Raw genomic sequence first — 20,484 nt, 5'->3', positions numbered from 1 at the left:
CAATCGAGTATTGTTATCAGATAGCATTACTGGGACACATGCGCTAGTGACACTGACGTGTATTGAAGATGGATAACAAGAGTACCCTGTCAAATATAGGGCGTTTATTGTATTTCTATACTGGATTTGAAGACACATTTAATACAGTTCGTCTCTTGACACAAATTCGGACGCTATTCAGTTTGTGATCATCGACCTTACAACACAGCAGACCCGCAAGTGTTACTCTGAACCGAGCACATCCTAATCCCAGCTTTGGGCTGAGGTGGTTGAGTAGGGTAGCAACACAGGGCTGGACTCCAGTGTCATGCTGTAGTGACATTGTCGGTATACTATGTTAGAGTAGGCACTGTATGTGACTTTTTAAAACATAGCAATACAACCTCTACCTTTTAACACGTGTAGGAATTTGTGCTTTATCATCAAAATATAATCAGAGTATTTCATGTTTGAAGTAGAAATCTATATATAAAAGCTATTAGATTGTGTCTACTTTATTTTTCATTGTTGTTTATTGAATTCTCCGCGTATGGATGTTCATGAAAAATACACGATAAGATATAGCAAAGCGAATACATGTAAAATTGCATGAAGATACACAACTCTGTCAGCGGTTAGGGTAAATGGATATGCGATAAGGTAACTGATACTGAAATTGTACGATTACACGAGAAAATAATTGTTTCAGGTCAATACATCTCAACAACATGTTTTAAATATATATTCAGACCACTCCCCTATATTTATACACACATCCGGATTGTCAGTTTCTGGTTCAGTGGAAGTATTGCGATACTGCCTTCATTTGTACTGACTTGAATTCCTTGTTTAAATATCCAGCCAATGGGCAGCGTTGCTTGTCCTCTGTGTACAACAGTCGACACGCGGACGTCAAAGTAGACAGTCGATATGACAGTAGAGGTCATGATTGGCTAACCAAACATACTGGCAGCTCCCCCTATCGACTGTGTGCTGGTGATATCTTGAGACACATGGCTTGATCGACTGCAAATACATAGCCATCCTTTAAATGAATGGCTGAGTATTATACATGCACTTATCACGCTAATTTCGTCTTTTACGAGAGGTCTGGATATTGTGAGGTTAGATAAGAAAACATTTATAATACTGTCCCCTTTAAAAAGCCTTTTAAAGTATACAGACACTTAGAAATAAACGTGAACAAGCATGTTATTGATTATACAAGTTATTATGATGCACTTGTTTCCAAACTAACTTATTTGTAAAAGTCATGGATAAGGTATAACTTTCAGACAGGGAATTTCTGAATGGTTTTGATAATTAAATGGGGATGCAGTTCTCTGATGAGCAGATTTGTGTGTTAGTTATTACATTATTGCGGATAAAATGAGTCATACCAACATGTTGATGTTATCATGTGCAGATTCATAGACAGGTTGCATCACTTGCACGAAGAGAGGAATCGTTGTGCTTAACATGATGATAATGATAATGATGATGAGTGAGTATGGTTTTACGCCGCTTTTAGCAATATTCCGGCAATATCACGGCGGATGACACCAGAAATGGGCTTCACACATTGTATCTATGTCGGGAATCGAACCCGGGTCTTCGACGAGAGAACGCTTTCATCATATGGCTACCCCACCGCCCATTATTTCAAGTAAAGACAATCGTGTGGCTTTTGTTTAAGCTGATACTTAATGAGAGTTCTTTGATGATGTTCTATGTAATTCGGACCGCCTCCGTGGTCTAGTGGTAGAGCGTCCGCCCGGAGAGCGGAAGGTCCGGGGTTCGATCCCCTGCCGCGTCATACCAAAAGACGTTAAAAGATGGTACTTGTTGTTACCCTTCCTGGCGCTCGCCATTAAGGGGCTAAAACAAGGACTGGTCGGCTCGGAGTCAGTCTACTGTGTCTGAGTGGGGTATCCATGTTAAACTGCGGCATGGTATCTCAGTGAGCTAGCACTATAAATCGGCATCAGTCCGGACTAGTACAAGCAGCCACACAAACACATACATGTACATGCACGTCGCTATGTAAGTGCAATAATCTTGGACGCGACGTTAAACCTAATTTCACCTCACCTCACCTATGTAATTCCTTATTTTGACTTGAACCAGATGTTCCCGTGTTTTTTCAGGTGTACAGTGGACTTGTGTTTGTGACGGGTGCCACCGCTGGGGCAGGATACGCTCACCTTTTCGCAAACACCTGGTATCATTACTGTTTGATGGTGATTCATAAACACATTCTCATGATGGAGTCGGAATGGTATAATGGACTTGTAGCAGAAATTTCTTATGAATATGGAAAAGGTTTTGCCGCTTTTATTTCTCTTATTTCAAAATGTCCTAGGAATTTCTGGAGGTGTCAGTCAACTGCGTCATATCAAATAAACGTAGCACATGGGTTTTTAATGATTGATGTATCAATTACTCCTCCCCAGTGAAATATAGCTGTCCCCAATTAAGCTATCATTCTTTTTGTTGTCGATAGCGACGGAGGAAGCAGATACGCAAACAATGTCTATTCATAAATGTAGTTTCACACCAAATATAGAATTTTATTGATGATGAACAGCTTTCACCACTATAATTAGAACACTTTATTATTGTTCAATGAAACCCCCATTACTGAAAGTGTTTTCTTAACAGCGCCAGTTATGTGCGTGTTGAGAATGTATAGCGGTGGGCGTATGGAACCCCGTTTCAGCCTTCAAGGGAAAGTCGCAGAAGTCGTGTCATGTATTGACGATTTCCACAATGCTTATTTTCAAAGCCTATGGAGGTAATGTTAAATAAAATTGTCACAGTAAAATATATTCCTGACACTATTACTTACTCAAACATCGGCCTATTTGATCTATTCATGTGCCAAGGTGTATCAAGTTTTTTCATAGGAATAGTTGTGTTTCAATAGAATAGCGGTGTTTTGCACAGACTGTAACGTCTTTTTTCACACGTTTGCTATGATGACTTGCGTTGGGAGTAAAGACCCCTGTATCCAGAGACGGTTCACCTAGCCGTGCTTAACGCTGCTGTGTGAAACCTAGGGCTTAAGCGCTTAGGCCCCGCATGCTATTTCTGCCAATTACATTTCAAGCGGTGCTCATAGCAAAACATCGTCATATACTTCCGGGAAAAAAGTAATCGTCGAGCCAATCCCGAGTTTAACTGTCTATATATATTTCATTTCATAAGCGTTAAAACGATGTCAGGACACGTGAGGTGACGTTGTATGCGTGTGTCAAAGAGTATCTGTTCCTGTAGTAAAATTGTCCCTTTGTACTATTTTCTCAGAGGTAATCATTCCCATTGAACAGTTTTATCTAGGAAATTTTATCCACGATACATTTACACCGGCAATATTTGTTCGAGGTGGCACTAATTCCTTATAGAAATGATTATCGTTGACAAATACACCACCTATTTTTACAATGCCACATTATATGTTGCTTATTTTTACATAATATATTTACTTCGAAATTGTAACGTTGGTTGATTTTAATATACTTTCAGTTTTCATTGAATTATGCAAGGGAAATCTAAACGTACAGTGTCCTTGCAGTGCAAGGTCAGGCTCATGAGAGTTGTTTGTATCCATGAATATATACATTTCAGATGTTGCAGCTTCATTTGACTCGGGCCCCTCTGGACCAAGCAGGACACCGCGTGTCCCAGGCGTCGTAGACTGTGCAAAGCTGCATCCATATGGCGTGCAGGAATCTTGTCATCGTGGGTTCGAATCCGAGATTATGATAATTATTTTGGTTCAGGCAGCATCATTCGAGGTCGTGAAGAGTACATGTGTAAGATCTGAGTTACATCAGGCTTTCCTCCTACATAGCATAACTCACTCACCCTCACACACGCACGCACGCACGCACGCACGCACGCACAAACACACACACACACAGACACACGCAGAGGTAGCCCGGTGGTTAAAGCGCTCGCTCCTCACACGCTACGCCCAATGGGTTATATACGACGTCCACCACTACCAGCAGGGTAAACTTACCTATTACAATATTGTATACATGGCGACTCTCATACACTACTTGACAAAAATAATTCCCATCACAGTGCCGCGTGGTCAGTAGGCCACAACTAGCCTAAACTACCACGACCGTGACCTCTGCGCGACGCTCGGTCGTATCTCTCTTGAACGTTATTGCTCAACGTACCCTCGATCAAACAGCAAAATGTTGGTGAGAGTCGCGATCAAGATTTTTTGTTTTGACTGGTAGTGTACCCTAGTGTGGAAGACTTGCTCCTATGTACAAATAACAGAATATGTATCTGATATAAGACCGTACCATTCTCCGTCACCAGCCTCTTTACATATATTCAAGCAAATTCATGTCCCGGCTGGTCTACCGTATTTTGCACACTCCATCATGTATTATCAAAGCATTAAACAGAGACACTTCTGTAAGATTAATAATCAATGAATGTGCTCGATTTGCAAAGCTGTTCAATATTGACATTTATACACTCATCATATCCCAACTCCTCCATCAAGCGGAAATAGGCATATGACGTCATACACTGTATTTGTCTCAAAATACATCGGATGTATCGTCACGATTATTTGAGAAATTGACATTCTCAAGTGGACATTTCCTCAATTTAAAATGCATCTTTGTAGCTGACACTTTGCTGTATCAATTAGCCGGCACGTTAGACTATAAATAACGTTGTTTGCAAATTTCTGCAAGATCCTGCTGTGATTTTCAAATATTTATTACCCATAAATGACAGTTGAAGTATTATTCGAGCACAATTATCACTTAGCGATATTACTTTTAATTGATAGTCACGGGTCTCGATGACGTTTTACTAGGATGATTAGATATTTGTCAACAAATCATGATTTACCTTTGACAACATAATAGCAGCGAAGTGATTTATCCTTTGTAAACAACACTGTTACTATTTCCAGAATATCATTACAACTAATGATGCAATACTTCTAGAAACTTCCAACGAGAATAACTTGGGCCCATGTGCCTGGCGATAGTTTGTGTTTCTTATTTTGTGATGGCAACATGAATATAAATTTTCTATGTTAATTAACTGCAAGACGTTTAATTCACCGATCAGCTATATGACAGGGTCGTATTTATCACGAATGTGTCCACACATAAAAACAGATATCGGGCTCAGTGGTCTATGACGCTAATAAAAGCTGTACAGTGTTGCCTCCCTTGGCCGTGTCGGGATCTGCTGATGGTTGGAGAGAATCACTGAATCAACAGAATGAAATGTTTTCGACGGAGATCACTTTGAGCTGACGCGTTGTAATGGAACCGATCCACTCACATCTAACTGGTTTATTCACTATAAGTAACAATAAGTAACTTTTGGCATAATCGTGTAAGCTGCCGCAATCAGCAATGCAGCTTTGGTTCCCTTAGGGATTACTAAGTGTATTAGGACCGGGATGTTAGTTCAGTGTGACTTCAGTCCAAAGTATCGCCAGAGTAGTTAATATCCATGAAGTCATTTATTTCTTGTTGTAGCTTCACTTCTCGGGCACTTCATTACCAAGTAGGAGAACAGGTGGTGCCACAAGTTGCATCCCATGGTTTCGAATCCCAAGTTAGCCTCGATGATGATTCTTGGTTTGTCAGCACCATACCCGTGCTTGTGTGTTTCACCAATGGGGTAAACGTCTGAGACCTGCATCTCTTTGTACTTTTCTCATACTTTAAGTTGACACGCCGTGATATGACTGAAAAGCCGTTCGAAGTGGCCTGAACCGATTTCACTCTAACTCGAGCTTTCACTACCCTGAAACTCAGTGTTTACAATTTGACTCAATTATGTGTTTTAGAAAAGTCCAAGACAGCCAAATCGCTAGTAATATAGATTTCAAAACTAGAACGCCAACGAACTTTACTTTACTGAACCCAACAAATGCTGAATCATGAATATTTGGGGGACATGTTTGTAGTGAAGACTGAGCACATAATCTCTCAAAGATATCTCACAAACTATTCATGATCTCTAACTTTTTGTGCATAGCCAGTGTTTTGCGAGCAGGCACATTGTGCATTGCACCACTGAAAAACAGTGTTCCTATGATCTGCAGTGGTATAACTCGCCATCCGGACGCCAGACTGGCGAGTTTTGTGATGATGTATGTGCTGCGTTCAGTAGTACCTCGCCATACGTGCCTCGCCATACGTGCCTCGCCATACGTGCCTAGTTCTGTGAGTCGGAATAACCGAAAGTAATGTACATATTCATGTCTTCACTGCCGTAGTTCTTAATAGTGCGAATAATGGTTCTACTGATGGTAATGAGTGATACTTGTGACGTCTGACACTGTAATGTAACACTCAACTGACATCATACTGACACACGTGAGCTGCAGGTATGTCGGGGAACACAACTCTCCACTGACAACTATCGGCTACAGGAATGTCGGGGAACACAACTCTCCATTGACAAACATCGGCTACAGGAACGTCGGGGAACAACTCTCCACTGACAAACATCGGCTACAGGAATGTCGGGGAACACAACTCTCCACTGACAAACATCGGCTACAGGAATGTCGGGGAAACACAACTCTCCACTGACAAACATCGGCTACAGGAATGTCGGGGAACAACTATCTACTGACAAACATCGGCTACAGGAATGTCGGGGAACACAACACTCCACTGACAAACATCGGCTACAGGAATGTCGGGGAACAACTATCTACTGACAAACATCGGCTACAGGAATGTCGGGGAACACAAGTCTCATTTGACAAACATCGGCTACAGGTATATCTGGGAACACAGCATTCTACTGACACACGTGTAGTACCTGTGCAACGGGGAACACGACGCTTCTGACGCTCGTGTGCTACATATATATCGGGGAACACAACGCTCTTCTCACACACGTGTGCTACATATATATCGAGGAACACAACACTCCACTGACACACGTGTGCTACAGGTATGTCGGGGAACGCTACGCTCTACTGACGCACGTGTGCTTCAGCTATATCTGGGAACACAACATTCTACTGGCACAAATGTGCTACAGGTATATAGGGGAACACAACGCACTACTGACACACATGTGCTACAGGTATATCGGGGAAAATAACACTCTACTGACAGACGTGATCTACAGGTATATCGGGGAACACAACTCTCTACTGACACACGTGTGCTACAGATATATCTGGGAACACAACGCTCTTCTGACACACGTGTGCTACATATATATCGAGGAACACAACACTCCACTGACACAGGTGTGCTATAGGTATGTCGGGGAACACAAAGCTCTACTGACGCACGTGTGCTTCAGCTATATCTGGAAACACAACATTCTACTGACACACGTGTGCTACACAACGTGTGGGAACACAACTCTCAATGACACAGGTGTGCTATAGGTATGTCGGGGAACACAAAGCTCTACTAACACACATGTGCTACAGGTATATCGGGGAACAAAACTCTTTTGACACACGTGTGCTACAGGTATATCTGGGAACACAACGCTCAATTGACACACGTGTGCTACAGGTATATCTGGGAACACAACGCCCAATTGACACACGTGTGGTACAAGTATATCGGGGAACACAACGCTCTACTGACACACCTGTGCCTCAGGTATATCGGGAAAAAAAACCTCTTTTGACACACGTGTGCTACTGGTATGTCGTGGAACACAAGGCTCTACTGACACACGTGTGCTACTGGTATGTCGGGGAACACAACGCTCTACTGACGCACCTGTGCTTCAGGTACATCGGGAAACAAAACTCTTTTGACACACGTGTGCTACTGGTATGTCGGGGAACACAATACTCTACTGACACACATGTGCTACAGGTATGTCGGGGAACACAACGCTCAATGACGCAGGTGTGCTATAGGTATATCGGGGAACACACCGCTCAATTGACACATATGTGCTACAGGTATGTCGGGGAACACAACGCTCTACTGACACGTGTTCTACAGGTATATCGCGGAACACAAGGCGCTATTGACACACGTGTGCTACGGGCATATCGGGGAACACAATACTCTACTGACACACATGTGCTACAGGTATATCGGGGAACACAAGGCTCTACTGACACACATGTGCTACAGGTATATCTGGGAACGTGTTGAGGGGCGTTATAGTATGATGATATCATTTCCGACTCGGAAGAGATTCCTGTTTCGATTTAGAGTGAGCTAACAATCAGACTTCTTCCACAATCATGATTAGAACCAAGTGCATGATGTTAGTATTTTTTTCCCTTCGCAGACAAGAAACAATATTAACTGTCCTGATTCTCGGATCCAATAGAATGTGGGAAGGTCGGTTTAAATAATAATGGGGCCATTCATTGGTTACGTATCATATGATAAAGCAAAAGGAATGTGTTTAAGTGAAAAAGTTGACGGTAACGACCTCTACAAGATCAGCCTAGCGAGCTTTGCGTCATGGCTGCACACCTGCAATGCGTAGAAGGGCAACCTGCAGAGCCAGGGCACAGATTACTACAGACGGGTACTGTTCATTCACTGACTTGTCGAAAGGTCACTGTATTAAACTCCGGGACATCTGGCAGCCCTTTAGTTTAATTTGGCTATACGTGTTTTCTTTTCACTGCCATCTCATCGGTATACGGGATTATGAACAGTTAAAACTGGGAGCGGAAAGTATTCCACTGACTTTCTGCATACGACGGAGAGCCATGCTTAGGCATTTACGAATATCTACCTATAGGTGGCCAGATCCGTAAAGATCCACACATAGAAGCCTTTGTTCCGTTATCTGCTACGTGTAGTTTTCCGGATCACAAGGAGGATTATGTGCGGGGTGAAAAAGATTTGAAATGAAGTGGAATTAGCCCGAGAAAACATCACAAAGTAGCTACTCAAACGTCTATACAATAACAGTATTTATTCAATAGGTTACGCGTTGCACAAAACGACGGACAACAATTGGTAGTATAGTCGTTTCACTTTTATATCTTTGATAAATTCCTGCATGGTTCGTACCCAACCCTTAGCTCAAGCAGGCCCCGTACGAGTCATCATTGTTGTGGTTTCAATCAGACAAACGACCTATTGTCAGCCGATAGGGATATGTGCCAAACACCTTTCAAGAACAAATCGCCTATAAGTTGTAGCGGTCTTACTCCACCACGTTTACACCTGACGAAAATGTGATGATATATTCTGCAAGAAAAGAACGCATTGTTCTAGTATTAAAACTTGAGAGCTGATTGTTCATTGTGTTATGAACGGCAAAATGCCATCGACAACACTGGACCATTTTATCTACGTGGATATTGGGTTTTCATTATGAAAGGGTACACCTGTAAAAACGGCCACTACACTCATGGGAATAGATTGTATATTGTTATACATGTCAAGACGTCTTGTGCATATAAGTGAATACTGACCTACTTATGAAATACGATATGATATACGGACTGTTGTCAGACAGCTACTTGGTGTATATCTCAAGATATAGTAGTTAATCACAAACGGGGACACTGGCTTGTTATAGTTTTCAATCACTTACTGATTGAAAGCTGTAAATACGGTCAGCGCGGTCGCAGGTTCTTGCACAATCCCAGCATTCATTGTGCCGCCCTGCGTCCTCTGATCCTCCCGCCAATGCGTTATGCAATGTCCTAAATATGTAACACCTTGTTAACTGAACGAGGCTGATAAAGTGGGACTTGTGTGAAACACTCACCCATCCATACCGTCCATGACTTGGCCCAGGGGTTAGTACAGAGGTTTCTTAAGGGAAGCGGCCACAGAGACGTTACTTTGCATGTAAAAATACGTCATAACAGTATGTTGCAATACAATCATGATGTATAAATCAATCAAATAGCATATTTCTACGTTGTTTATTAAAGTGAACGATAGAAGAACATATTTTCCTGTTATTTGTGATCAGTGTTCTTTTAAATGACGTCATATTGTGGAAGCTAAGGAGTGATTGAATCTGATTGTTCGCCTATTTTAGAAGTATTCCAGGAATATTCCAGTGGCGGACTCCAGAAATGGGCTTCACACATTGTATCCTTGTGGGGAATCGAATTCCGGCTTTCGGAGTAACGAGCGAACGCTTGAACCACTATGCTACCCCGCCGCGCCGCAGGTGTGAAATCATGAGGACATGTTGTCCCCTTAAGGTATTATTCAAAGGACATTCACGAAGAAAGGGAGTGCATTTATTGCAAGATAATGCTTCTTAAACTTGCAGAATTTAAAGAATCTAAATGTGTCTGTATGTTTATTCATCTACCTTTTAGTAGGTGTGGACAGGTAACCGGCAGACCACGTGATCCCTAGTGAGATTTATTTCCGACATTTTCTGTGTAAATAAAAGTGACAAACCTATTTCCATAATCAATCGCTACTTAAATCCATTGTACGATTCCGACCATATCTTGAGCATGTGTTTATGAATCACTATCATATTAATACGAGGTCACAATATTATCCATGTACAACAGGCTATGAACGAGTCGTTGAAACATGTTGTCGGCCTCAAGACAAGGTGAGCCAAGTGGGTACAAAGAGGTTGCACGCAGCATTCTCTCCAACACTGTGAATGAATGATAATACGTCCTGTAATATTCAGATTTAGTTATTTTATTGTGATGTATATCTCGTGGAGTGAGTTAGGAGTCGCTGCCGTCTATCGCTATCATTCTCAGCTGGTTACTTAACATTTTTCTGCATACATTAAATATAGATAAATGAGAAAGTTAATAAGTTGTGCATGGAAGACACGAATACGTCCAAGCATCTACACCATCAAGCATATAAAGTTGTCAATATGTGGCTGCCAAATATGTCGCCCTCGGATGTCCTTTATTAAACCTAAGTAGTTGTTAATACACTTCAGTTTCTCTCAGCAAAGTATGTGTCGCTGAACTCCAGTTTTTCCCCGCCGAGTAGATGTCAATGAGTCCCAGTTTTCCTTTCCAAGCAGATATCAATTAACGCCCTTTTTCCCCTGCAAAGCACATACAAATGGACTCAAGTTTTTTCCGTACCAAGCAGATATCAATTAACGCCAATTTGTCCCTGCCAAGTAGCTGTCTTTAAACCCCAGCTTTTCCCCGCCAAGAAGATGTCTTTGAACCCCAGCTTTTCCCCGCCAAGTAGATGTCTTTGAACCCAAGCTTTTTTCCTGCCAAGTAGATGTCTGTGTACCCCAGCTTTTTCCTGCCAAGTAGCTGTCTTTGAACCTCAGCTTTTCCCCGCCAAGTAGCTGTCTTTAAACCACAGCGTTTCCCTGCCAAGTAGATGTCTTTAAACCCCAGCTTTTCCCCGCCAAGTAGCTGTCTTTAAACCACAGCGTTTCCCTGCCAAGTAGCTGTCTTTAAACCCCAGCTTTTCCCTGCCAAGTAGCTGTCTTTAAACCACAGCGTTTCCCTGCCAAGTAGCTGTCTTTAAACCCCAGCTTTTCCCCGCCAAGTAGCTGTCTTTAAACCCCAGCTTTTCCCCGCCAAGTGGACGTCTTTGAACCACAGCTTTTTCCCGCCAAGTAGCTGTCTTTGAACCCCAGCTTTTCACGACCCCTAGTTTTTCCCTGCTAAATAGATGTTAATGAACTCCAGTTTTCCCTGCCAAGCAGATGTCGATTAACCCATTTTCCCTGCCAAGCAGATGTCAATACACCCCAGTGTGCCATTGGCAAGAAGATGTCACTGAACCCCAGTTTTCCGCTCCATGAAAATGTTAATAAATCACATAATTGTACATCTACACATAATTAAACTACTAAACAACACAACAAAACAAACGAACGCGGTCTCGTATACAAATGTCACCCGTTATCATTAAAAAATCATTTACTGCAACAACACGTGAACAGATTTCTACGGCGTGCATCCTTCCCTGGTAAAACTTCACCACATCACAGCATAACATAGCATCGTGCGGCAAACAGGGAACATAATGACCAGGACACAGCTAGGAAGGTCGTTGTTTAAGCCACAGTCAGCAATTATAATACTTTATCACGGAGGCCTGTAAATTAAAAGTGTGGGCCACACAGGTGAGGCGAGGTGAGGTGAGGTGAGGTGAGGTGAGGTGAGGTGAGGTGAGGTGAGGTGAGGTGAGGTGAGGTGGGGTGGGGTGGGGTGGGGTGGGGTGGGGTGGGGTGGGGTGGGGTGGGGTGGGGTGGGGTGGGGTGGGGTGAGGTGAGGTGAGGTGAGGTGAGGTGAGGTGGGGTGGGGTGGGGTGGGGTGGGGTGGGGTGGGGTGGGGTGGGGTGGGGTGGGGTGAGGTCAGGTGAGGTCAGGTGAGATGAGGTGAGGTGAGATGAGGTGAGGTGAGGTGAAATGGGGTTTTCGTCCCGTTCAAGATTATTATGCCTATAAGCGACATGCATGCACGTGTGTGTGTGTATGTGTGTGTGTGTATGTGTGACTGTTTGTACTAGTCCAGCCTAATGAAGATTGTGTTGTGCTAATCCACTGAGATGCAGACACAGTATACAGACTCCGAGCCGACCAGCCCTTGTTTTAGCCTCTTAGCGCCAGGCAGGGTAACAACAAGAACCATTTCGTAACGTCTTTGGTATGACGCGAAACCCCGACCCTCCGCTCTAAGGACATACGCTCGACCACTAGACCACAGAGGCGGTCGTGGGCCAAACAGACCTGTGGTTGACAGTATGAGCAACGACCCCGCCAAGTATGATGACCCACCACTCATCCAGGTCATGCATCGTAAACAGTAGATCCTCATGTGTGAGAATAAATGGGGTTGAACGTCATCTTTAAGATTATTAAACTTACATAGCGACGTGTTTGAGAGAGCTTGCGTGCGTGCGTACGTTATGAGGACCCGCAGTCCTTGTTTTAGCCCTTTAATCCCGAGCGACAGGCAGGGTAACAACGAGTACCACCTTTTAACGTCTTTTGGTTTGACTCTGCCGGGGATCGAACCACCAACCGTTTGCTCTCCTGGCGGACACTCTATACGCTGGGCCACGGAGGCGGTCCTCGAATCTTACAAGAGTTAAAATGTGGCATACAGATATTCATCTAGCTTGGCTAGAGCTCTAGATATCGACATATGTAGCAATGCGTTCAACCATTAACGTGAAAACAGACACATACAATCATGAACAGGCAATTCATTGTTCCAGCCTCGACTAAATGACGATGGTAAAAGGAAAACGTAGGCTGTTCATGGCGGTTATGGCGTCTGATGTTGCTAGAAATGTTTGTATAATATAATCCATTACTTATAAAACGGCGATCGTTTCTTCGGTCATGGACAACCTGTCACTAGAAATATTTTCTTTTTAAATTTGGAATATTTCGACATAACCGGATCCCACCGAGAATGAAGTTTACAACCATTCGACATAACTGCAGTTGAACTTTATCATACCAACTTAAGAGCAAACACGTCACTGTTCAATAAAAACCTGTCCTGTATAAGAGTATAATGCATATATTGAAACAATACAAGTGGGTATTGTCTGGCTGAGTCAACAGAAAAATATTTCCGGTGACCAAATTCCATTGGCAAACGTTTCTTTGAAGAGTTATTAAGTAGCTGTTATCAATGTGATAGACAATCGGAACGAGTTCAATACGTGATTGTTAGATTTATGTGAAACACTGACATTGTATGAGGTTTCTGACAACTAAGAATCAGTGCTTAAAGTTCGATATTTGCCATGTCAAATTATGAAATTTGAATCTTTAAAATCTTTTGACAGTAGCGTTAAATTTCTTACTGGAATCTGAAGCTGAAAGCGTCAACAAAGGTTCGCGTGTCACATTTTTACGCGCGATTCCGGATGTTGCGGGAAATTCCACACGGCTTAATTCAGAATGTTTGGCAGTACGTCTTTCTTTACTGTCGTCAAAACGGTGCCAAGTCGCAGCCCATGCAGTGCTAGTCAACACCAATGTCGGGTTCATCATGGTCAATGGTTGTCCACTAAAGTCTGGACACTTCACTAATTATGCGGATGCTGATCCTGAAACGAAGGAATCTATTAGAAAAGTTTCAGGGGTCGCATTTATGTCAAACAATATCGAAAGATTACTTTCCTTTCCAAACATTTTTTGTCGATATTATTGTGTTTGGTCTCAAATAAACCCTAGCTCTTAAACCAACACACCAACAAGATATAGGTTAAGAACACGTGGCACTTTTGTTTACAATGGGTTAAGGGATTTAAACAAAGAACACAGCTGTTGTTTACAACTGCAACTGTTGCTAAAATATGAACAACAATGTGTATAAAAACGTCTGAACATGATTATGAAATCATTCTGAAAACTATTTGTCTACATCATGTAAACATGGTTTATATTGAAACCAGCTATCTCTGTCTCCAAAGGCATGGTGGACCTTCTATTGCAAACTAAAGGTTGAAGCTCCAGACTCACAGTTGTATCGACCGAGCCCTAGCTTTCTGAAGAATGCATGTGAAAGCCTTATGTAAAGATTCCCTGTTTCTCGGGAGTCACCTGTTGCTGAATCTGGTGTTTGTCGAGATTTGACATTTTTGACCACCGATCAACAATCTGCGGTATTCCATTCACAGGTCCTATCGTAGACTCATTCACATTGACTCCATTGACGAAATGAAGAAATCGTTCATGTGTATTGAGAAATAGGAATTATATGTGTGGAGTAATTTAGAATATCTCTTTCTCAATGTCCTTGTACCTCCCCTGATTTATTTAGTAAAACAGGCATATATGAAGGTATTTTAAAAGAATATAGACTTTGTAGATCTTGTGCAAATGGTTGTATTGAAGATGAATATCAATTTTTATTTGCAAGTCCATTAGTTAATGATTTAAGAACAAAATATTTAAAAAATAACTTGTTCTACAACAATCCAAATGATAACATATTGTGTTAATTATAGGCACGTGGTTGTACAGAAGCAATCAGATATTTATCTATGTATATTTATCATGCTGTGAGACTAAGAAAGAAGGTGAATCTGTAACACACTCCAGACTGTGTAAGCATCACGTCAGCATCAAGATTAAAAGATTGCTTGTGTGATTTACTGGATGATATCATGAATACAATTTTAAATGAATTGTTTGATATATATGGTTTGATGGAAATACTTTTCAAAATAAGCACTAATACGTTTAACGATAATAATATCTACAAATACGTTGAATTTTCATACATATGATAAATGACCATCATTCTAATTTTCATAAATATTGAAAAAAACAATTGCACTATAAACCATCGGCAAGGACGTATTCAATGAAGTTCTATCATATATTTTTTCCCCACAAAACGGTTTACATATTGAATTGTGCATACTGGATGATTAAAACAACGAATAGAAATTCAGTTTGTAAATGGAACTTCAGCATACGAATTATGGGGAAGGGTACATGTCGCCAGAGACCATCGGTATATGGTCTCTGATGTCGCCAATATATTTCCTTTTCACGTGTTGTAATGAAAAAAATATTTTGTTTTTGTTGTTGCTTAGATTTATAAGCTTGTGAATTAATTGTCACTAATGATGACGTCTTATATGTCTGCGGAGTCAATAATCAAAGAAAGATTGGTGCTTGTAAAATTACATTCGCGTTTAAGAGTTTTACAGGAGTGATCGTCAGCGTTTGACATTATTCTACAAGAGGTTGAAATAGGTTAACATTAAACCTTTATTTGCTTGAATGACATCTAGGAATGGCACCTTCTCGCTCTCTTAAAACTCCAACCGGCTGCCTTAACATTGTTTCTTAATTCCTTAGAGACACGTCAATCTCCATGGAATTTCATTGCCATGCCTATCGACGCCATTTTTTAGCAAATGGCGGATGGTAGTCTCGTTGTGTGCCAACGTTTGCTTACGAGATTGTCGCTGTCATCACGAGAGGTTGGAATTTGAAGCTTCTGCACAAGCCGGTGCTAATCTGACAAGCCGTGTTTTCTCAAAACAATATGGTGGCCATATTCCCTCTCATTCTCACTTACCTCCCTTTCCTTAAAGATTTGCTGAAACATATAGTCCTTTCAAATGGAGGGTGAAAGCCGACACATTGACATTTTTTGCGATTCAGGAAACGATATCTGTGTTGATGGATGCAATTCTGGACAATTTAGGATTGTGTGACAGAATGTTTTTTTAAAAATCGTCTGTTTTAAGATCCAGATTATCTGATGGTATATTGTTTATGCTGCTTACTAAATTATGAACTACAAGTAAGTCGCCAGCTACGTTCATGGACATCATTGATAAATCAAGTCATAGCATCATTAACTATGTATGGCTGATTCCACGTGGCAATGTCAACGTAAGCACAAAACATTACGGTAACCATACGGTTAGTAATGGGTTCTCATTTCTCTGTGCCATGGTATCGACAGAGGAGGTTGTTATAATTAGGACATCACATGATACATATATACAACAACATATGTACTTTTGTGATTATCTCCCTTAGAAAATTGAAAGCAATGAGCGTCGCCTGTTCTATTCAAGCAAATGTTGACACTGGAATGCAGCGTTTGCTAACGGTAATCCAATTGTAACGGGGCATGTGGCAACCCTTGAGAAACAATATTTAAGCCCTCTTTTGGCATCTGTTTAGAGTAATTGTCATACCGTGGGCCGACCGTTTCAGTTTGAACGTCTTAAGCCGCCAGGTGCCACAGGAACACGGCTGACACTTGTACTGCTCACGCATGTAGAGTCCGCCATGTTGTGTCAATCCGCGACGGATGTTTGCGGAATGTCACATCGATCGTAGGGTGTCAATCGGTCGCTGAAGACTAAACAAGGAACGGATGATTACAGGTTTTGGCTTTAGTTGAATGTAGTTTACACTATAAGTTTAAACCAGGAAATAGAGATATGATTTGCTCGAGAAATATTTAAGTTTTCAGTTTTTTTCCATCGTTCATGATGCAATTTCTGTATGCTTTTTTTGTCATTTACATGTATATGTTTAGTAGTGGAGATCTAAATATCAACAACCTCAGTCCTATGGTTGTTGATGGCACTGAGCATTTGGACATAGCATGTCAGGAAAAGGGTTTTAGTAGAAATGGATATTGTTTGTGTATAGACGTACGTGCATCGTGGACCGATTTTCATGCACTGTATGAAAAGCGTTTATAGCAAAATAGCAACTGTCCATAACGTTTTAAAGCGCATTCTGTGAATGAAGTCTGTTGGAGCAGCCATATTTAAAATGGGAATTGCAATAGTAGTAGTAGTAGACAGACACTATGTTTTATTAATTACCACGACGAAAAATGTTAACGTGAAGACGGTATTGCGACGGTACCAGGAGTTAACTAGGATATCCTGGAACGACTAAGGGACACAACTCCACAAGGCCATTTACGGTGTCCTTGAGACCAACACCCCCACCCCCTTGACTCAAGGTGCATTGTACTGAGAGCGAACTTTATAGACATATATATGTTTTAGTCAGGACTAATATGGGATTCGAACCAACGATCAGAGGTTGGTTGAAATAAGTTAGTGTCAAGTCATGAACGCAACCTGGTTAACTAGTGAATACCTCGAGTACCTACAAATGCGGTTCATTGAAAGTAACGTGATAAGTTATATGGCGCGAGCACATTTTACAACCAGTGACTTTGTCCAAACTGTGCCTTGCATTGTCAAACAGTTTGGAAGTGATGAATCGTTTTACCGTACAACAACACTGTTATATTAGTTATCTGAATGTTACCTCATATCTCTATCTTATCATTAGGCCAGCTGTCGGATATCGTCATCGCCTCGTGTCCTATCAACGACAACAACAACGACAGTCAACAACATAAGTCATTGACGAGAGGAGGATTTGACACCGAAGATAGCGTCACATCAGCAACCGGAAAGGTTATCGTCGCCATCTTGTGAGGTTAGTTTAGGTCAGATTTAAGTGCTGTTTTGACAGCGGAAGTGACGATATGCTAGACGTCTGCAATCAGGTGTTCAGGGAGAAGGGGGTGTTCCGGTGATAATCTCGGTTTTATGTTTAGACGTTCGTCTCTGCAGGTGTGTCGGTAACTGTAAAACCTCTTTCACAATTTAATATGAATATGAATAGGTTCTCATACAGGATATCGACCCGGTGAGCTCCCTACATCTGAACGAATGGGTGCCCTAATATATAGTATATACCGAACCAAAACAGTTTTGGGGATATTTTTTTTATTTGTGTGCTGTCTTCACTACACAATAGATCCCTAAAATATTCATGATCACTAACTTGTTTTGTTCAGTATACGTCAAGCGGATGTAGCATTAAACGTAATTCAATTTACATTTTTTTTATTTGTTCATTTCATTCATGTAGGTTATCTCGAGCGAGTGAATGAAGGGTGTTTTACGCCGCTTGTAGCTAAAGTCATGTAACAAAAGGGACACCAAGGACTGGCTCCGCGCATTTTACATGTTAAGGGAATCGAACCAGGTCTGCGTTTCGACGGACGAGCTTACGCTTTAACCACTAGGTGTCGACTGCACCACAGACCCTTATTTCGAACAAGGATTGTCTTTTGACAATAGTACTTTCGTTGACAACCTGAGAAATCTAGTTACGCTGACTCAAAGTAAAAAAAGTATTGTGTATTAAAACAGCATTTATGCACATATATTTCTTTTTGTTTCGAAAATAATATCTGTTAAATAAACTTCAAAACTGCATCAGGAATACGGTTTCGTCAACATACGTACTCCAACAGACGCCTTGACGAGACTCGTGAGTTGTAGGTTGTCGTTGGGTGGACATTATCGGAGTGACATGTGTGATAACCAGCCCTGGGGAATTAAGACATAGTTTGCTAACGGAAAGTATAGGGCTGGAGTCCGGTGCCTTGTTTATTGAATAAATCGACATCCCTTATCCATGCCTGACCCAACACACAACACTGGGGAATAGCACTAACCTTTTGTTTACTCGACAATATTGCAACGCTTTTACCAGTTTGACCACAACAACAGCCCCATCAGCGGGCGCCCTGTGATCGTGTCCGATTTCAGGCTGTATCTAAACTGCCGGGCAACAGAAAGCATACACTTGAAAATGGGGGGATTTTAGTGAAAAAAGTACATATGCCTCGTATTGTATAGTGAGAAGTTATAGGCCCTTTTCTTAACTAGAAATAAAGGAGACCAGTGAGACCGCCTCGTCTGTTATTTAGATCTGATAGATCTGATAGTAAGATCTATCCATAAAGTTTCAGAGTGACAAAACACTCATACAGTCTTGGATGACTTCAACGTTCCAACAATCAACTTTCCCTTTATGTTGAGCAGTATTCTAACAACTCCAGCTCTTTGTGTCTACATTTCACATCTTTTAAGGTAAAATCAAGCATGCTCTTTCTACGAAGATTTCCACGAGTGTCATACGACTCATACTCAAAAGTGGTTTGTTCAAGGTTGTAACACTCAAGACTTCAAAAAAGCTTTCGAATAGTTGTATTGCAAACACGTGACAAAAACGACATCCGATGCAATTTCCTATTTTGAATTGATCCATATGTTACCGTGTTTTTAGGTGTAAACTTGGCATGCCTTTGCATGTTTTTGTGACGCTTGCTACCGGTGGGGCTGGATAGCTCACCTTTTCGCGACCACCTGTTTTCATCACTATTTGATAGTGATTCATAAACACATGTTCACGATACAGTTGGAATCGAACAATTGGCTTTTAGTAGAGATTTCTAGTGGGTATGGAAAGGGTCTTGTCGCTTATATTTACAAACGATTCCACAGTATGGTACGGTACCGGAAATTGAGCACCTGTTCATGCTGGGCTTACAAACTGAGTTCCTAAACATTATAAAAATGGTGATCACAAACTAAAATCCCGTCTCCTTCCCCTGAAAACCATATGGCTGTTCCATCATATCTTCACCATGCGTCTTCATGTACACGTATATTTCAGTTTCCGTTCGACTGTCATAGAATGATATCCCGTTAATCCGGAAACCCAGCATTCGGGACAATTCTGATTGGGCCATTGGCATATACAACCGACACAAAATTCGGTGTACATTTACAATACAGTGGCGTTGCATCTGAACGCAACATCTAATCACAATGAATTTTGACATCATGCATGAGCAGCACGTCATGCACGTGCACGCAGAAACAAAAGTCTGTGCGCATACAGGGGAACTCACAATCACTAATGCACCTGAAATGAGCACACGCTCGAATGCATCCGAGACAGTATCTCAATGAACAGGCAAATATGGTGAATTATGGGTACGATTGAGAGGGGACGTCAATATCCCAAGCTGCCCGAGTGTTGGGCAAATCAAAAAGTGTAGTTTATCGACTATGACAAGTGCCGTCAAACGGCTGGGGTTCAATGAGACCCAGACGTGTGGGGCCTAAAAATGGACACCTAGCCATGTTCATCTCATTACGTTAATTACTCTACGTAATAGATTCCAATCTGCAAGGCGTCTAGGGCTGGGACGAGTCCAAATTTACTACTCGGGTACCCACCACCCTATTACCC

Source organism: Haliotis cracherodii, unplaced genomic scaffold (genome assembly GCF_022045235.1).
Source record: "Haliotis cracherodii isolate W230 unplaced genomic scaffold, xgHalCrac1.p SCAF_18, whole genome shotgun sequence".
Lineage (NCBI taxonomy): Eukaryota > Metazoa > Mollusca > Gastropoda > Lepetellida > Haliotidae > Haliotis > Haliotis cracherodii.
Note: the sequence above shows the minus strand (reverse complement) of the source record.